We start from the raw sequence: 3,256 nt of genomic DNA, 5'->3' as shown, positions 1-3,256 counted from the left end.
TACATGGCTGACTCTGACAGAATATTCACAAGGTGCTGTACATGGTTCCAGGTTAAATCCTGAGGGGATTTGACTGACCTTCTCAGATAGCAAAAGGTACATTTTTAGTTACATAGGCTTGCTTTAACTTTATCTTAATCATCCAGTAGAAAAGTGTAACCGAAAGGTATAAAAAAATAAAACTATATTAATATGCTGAGCTGTAAAAGGCTCAAATCAATAACTTCAGACAATTGCCAGTTGTGCTGATAACTCACTACTATTATGGACTATTACACTATATTGGGTTATTTTGCTAAATTCAAGTATCTACAGTATCTGGACTGGCATCAAATATGAAAAGGTCCCTTAAAAACTTCTCCAAATACAGTTTCTCTAACAGCAATGGAACACCCATCTCTGACAAAACAATACAAAATAGGGGGATACAAATAAAGGACCATTTTGTGTATATATATATATATATATATATATATATATATATATTAGTTAGGATAGATACACAGCTAATTTCTCTTAGTTCAATGAGAAGAAAGGTTTATACTAATATTGTTTAGACAAGATATCATGTCTGCATCTTGACCTCTTAATGACTACTATGAAAACAATATGCAATATATTAATTATTGTAACTGTCCTACTAACCTGTTTTGAAACTCTTTCATTGCTGTTTTCTTTTTTCTCATTAAATGAATAAATTTTTTCTTTAAAAAAATGTCATATTTCTGCATCGCTTTCTTTCCTGCTGATCCATCTTCATATCAGAGCAACAACAGATAGAATGGGGGAGGTTAAATTCACACTGTTGTTTTCTAATGAGAATTTCATAAATATAATAAGATTTAGGATATACTTTCTGGAGAAATATATAACTGTTGCCATTGTCATTTGTAATAATGGTTGAATAAAAATACATTGTAAATCTATTTGGACTTTGAATGAACTAAGATACCACAATTAGGCACACTTATAAAAGTAAAATCATAATGCTTTTATCTCTAAGTTTATGTTTTATTTTACCTGCCCTGCTGTTCATTTCTACCCAATCTAAATTCTTCTCAGTTTTTAACAATGTAGAGAGCTCATGCTTCCCAACATTATTATCTGCTTTTCCTGGACTTCTAAACTAGTACACTGACTGCATGGAATCAGTGGCTTCCAGTTTTCAGTTCAAGGACTCTGTTGTCTCTAGTCCTGGAGATCACATAGAAGATACCTTCCAGTTCACTCCCCTCTTTTCCTACCTCCAAGATTTCATTTGTAAACCAGAGACTCTAAGGCATCTGGAGAACTTTACGGTACTCTCTGTATCCTCTTCTTTTTAAAAGCGTCATTCATGGTAGTAACAAAGTGGAGGCAGCCCAGCTGTCCTCTAATGGATGAATGGAGAAGCAAAATGGGGCATACACATACAATAAAATACTATTTGGCTGTGAAACAGAATAGAATTGTGGCACATGGTACAACATGGATAAGATTTGAGAGCATCGTGTTAAGAGAAATAAGTTGGTCACGAAAGGACAAATGTGTGGTTTCATTCCAAGAAGTCTCTTGTCAGACCTACAGAGGTAGAAAGTGGGGTGGTGGTGTTCAGGGACTACAGAAAGGGAAAAGGGGAGAATGATTGTTTAAGGGTGTACAGTTTCAGTTCTGCATGTTGAAAAAAATTAGAGATGGGTGATGATGGTTGCTCAAAAATTAAAATACCAATAAAATATATATATATATATATATATATATATATATTAGGGATTAAATAGTGTAGCATAGAACATAAACCCAATTTCATAGTGGTTTTAACATTCAAGATATTATTCTCTCACATAAAATATCTATATGGCCGGTGCCCAGAAGCCTTCTTGCTTTGGTCTTTATGGACTCTAGGTTATTTCTGTGTAAGCACAGTCCAAAACAATACTGAATAGCTGACCACTGCATCTGCATTTCGTGTGTGTGTGTGTGTGTGTGTGTGTGTGTGTGTTATTGGGGATTAGCTCCAGTCTTCACACTAAGTCGTATTACCAGCTCTTTCTTTTTACTTATTTATTTTTTTAATTTTAAGACTGGTCCCAGTCATTTTCTATATCCCAGTGCTTCTCTACTGGACGTTTGCTCTCCTAACCAGCAGGAAGGGCTGCTTAGCTCCTGCCTCCTGAGTCCTTAGGGCTCCTTTCTGTCCTCACCACCTGCTTGCTGCTGGACTCTCCCTCCAACTCTGTGCTACTCCACGTCCTTGAGCACATTGTTTGTTTTGCTAAATTGAGTTTCTTTCATTTGTAGAGTAGCAGAAGCAGACTGAATAGAAATTGATCCTAGGGTGTAGCCTTAGAATTAACACTAGGAAAGGCCATGTGGGGCCAAAAGTCTTGTGAGTCTCCTGAAACCTCCTCCTAAGCGGGCCACGTCCAGACACTCACACAACCAGTGCTCCTGCTCCAGACTTCAGAGAATGAGTTGAATACATCAGCTGATTAGATCCGATTGGTTTTACAGCCTGGGCTGAGTCACCGTAAGTAAGAGACAGCTGGGTCATGAGAAAGCCAAGAACAGAAACTGCTAAGCAACGGTTCTTGCGCACACGGTCCATGATCAAAGAGTCTGAGCAGCCTAAAATCTCAGGCTGAGATAATTCTCTCCCCCAAGATAAAGGTAGTGAAAGCAAAACCCAAGATTCCAGAAACTTAAGAAAAAGATCCCTTCCGCCACAGCAACCACTGAAAACGAGTAGCCATGGCCCTCCGCTATCCCATGGCCGTGGGCCTCAACAAGGGCCACAAGGTGACTAAGAATGTGAGCAAACCGAGGCACAGCCGCCGCCGTGGACGTCTCACCAAACACACCAAGTTCGTGCGGGACATGACCCGGGAGGTGTGCAGCTTCGCCCCCAATGAGCGGGGCGCCATGGAGCTGCTCAAGGTCTCCAGGGACAAGGGCACCCTCAAGTTCATTAAGAAAAGGGTGGGGACGCACATCCGCGCCAAGAGGAAGCGTGAGGAGCTGAGCAACGTGCTGGCCGCCATGAGGAAGGTAGCTGCCAAGAAGGACTGAGCCCCTCCGGAATAAAACTTTGCAGAAAAAAAAAAAAAAAAAGAAAGAAAAGAAAAGAAAAAGATAAGAAGGATCCGGGGAAGCCTTACCCAAGCTCCTTCTCTGGCTTTTCCTGGTAAAGGCCTTCACTTTAGAGCCCAACCACGAAGTGCACATGAAGGGAACCTAGGATGGCTTTCCCTCTTCCAGTTCAAGCTATGGTGTGTCA

General features: G+C 40.1%; 1 pseudogene; it reads left to right on the top strand.

Annotated features, from left to right (window-relative positions):
- The first annotated feature begins 2,730 nt into the window (after positions 1–2,730).
- Positions 2,731–3,048, top strand: LOC101577403 (annotated as a pseudogene).
- Positions 3,049–3,256: the final 208 nt, after the last annotated feature.

Source organism: Octodon degus, unplaced genomic scaffold (assembly GCF_000260255.1).
Source record: "Octodon degus isolate 3935 unplaced genomic scaffold, OctDeg1.0 scaffold00026, whole genome shotgun sequence".
Classification (NCBI taxonomy): Eukaryota; Metazoa; Chordata; class Mammalia; order Rodentia; family Octodontidae; genus Octodon; species Octodon degus.
This window is presented reverse-complemented; position numbering and strand designations above follow the sequence as displayed.